The sequence below is a fragment of the Triticum dicoccoides genome, chromosome 1A (genome assembly GCF_002162155.2).
Source record: "Triticum dicoccoides isolate Atlit2015 ecotype Zavitan chromosome 1A, WEW_v2.0, whole genome shotgun sequence".
NCBI lineage: Eukaryota > Viridiplantae > Streptophyta > Magnoliopsida > Poales > Poaceae > Triticum > Triticum dicoccoides.
Window position 1 is genome coordinate 426382746 of NC_041380.1, and position 1427 is coordinate 426384172.

Below are 1427 nucleotides of genomic sequence, written 5' to 3' on the forward strand. Positions count from 1 at the left end.
CGGAGATCAAGGCGCGCCAGTCGAGCTATGCTCCTGAGATAAGGCCTCTTGAACGGCCAATCCAACTCGGCTTCAAGGTTAGTTATATGTACTAAGTTATCTTTCTCCATTACATTATGTGCGCTTCCATCAATGATTACAAATGGTCATGTGAGTGGTGTTGCAGGCTGCTATACAGACTGAGAGGGATAGAACGGAGAAACTTCTGGCGAAGGCGGCGGAGAGGCAGCGGGAGTTGGAGGAGAGGACGACAAAGATGTTGGAGGAGGAGAGGGCACGGAATGACATGCGGGCAAGGGCCATGTACGAGCTCCTTGTGGTAAGTTTCTTCTGCAAATTAGCCAAAACATTCATGTAGTGTTTGTCTCATTACTAACTAGTATGACTGAGTTGTCAAAACCAAATGTGCAGTCTGTGCATGAGAAGTCCGGTCAGACCGCTCCGCCGATGCCAATGATTGCTCCTGGGAGCACGGTGAGTTTAATTTGAATGGACATTACTTCCTAGTCTTAAAATTTGAGTGTCATCATGCTAATGAGACATTGGAAATCATCTTTGGTGCAGCGTAACTCCAGACAAGCATCGCACGATCCTTCTCTAGCTACCGGCACGAGCCAGCCCGCTCCTACACCTCCATGATCATGGTAAGTTTCTCTACTGTTTTGCTTAACAAATGCATAAAGACCTAGACTTAGCTTTATTTCCTCCAATATGCTTACCATAATGACCTAGAGTTAGCTTCATTTCCTCCAAAATGACTTAATAAGCTTACTGGCCTCCAAAACCATCCATTTTACCTAAGTTAGCTCTAAAACGATATGTACTTAGCTTACTTATGTCAAAAATTGCATAATTAGTTTAGTTAGCTCGTAAACGATCCATTTTACCTAAGTTAGCTCTAAAATGACCCATTTTACCTTAGTTATCTTATAAATGATCCATTTTATCCAAGTTAGCTCTAAAATGACCCATTTTACCTAGATTAGCTCCTAAATGGTCCATTTTACCTACGTTAGCTTTAAAATGACCCATTTCACCTAGGTTAGCTCCAAAATGACCCATCTTACCTAGGTTAGCTCCAAAATGACCCATCACACCTAGGTTAGCTCTAAAATGATGCTTTTTACTAAGTTAGCTAATAAACGATCCATTTCAACTAAGTTAGCTCATAAACGATCCATTTCACCTAAGTTAGCTCAAAAACGATCCATTTCACCTAAATTAGCTCTTAAATGATCCATTTCACCTAAGTTAGCTCATAAATGATCCATTTCAACTAAGTTAGCTCATAAATGATCCATTTCACCTAAGTTAGCTCAAAATGATCCATTTCACCTTAGTTAGCTCATAAACGATTCATTTCACCTTAGTTAGCTCATAAACGATCCATTTCAACTAAGTTAGCTCATAAAAGATCCATTTCAACT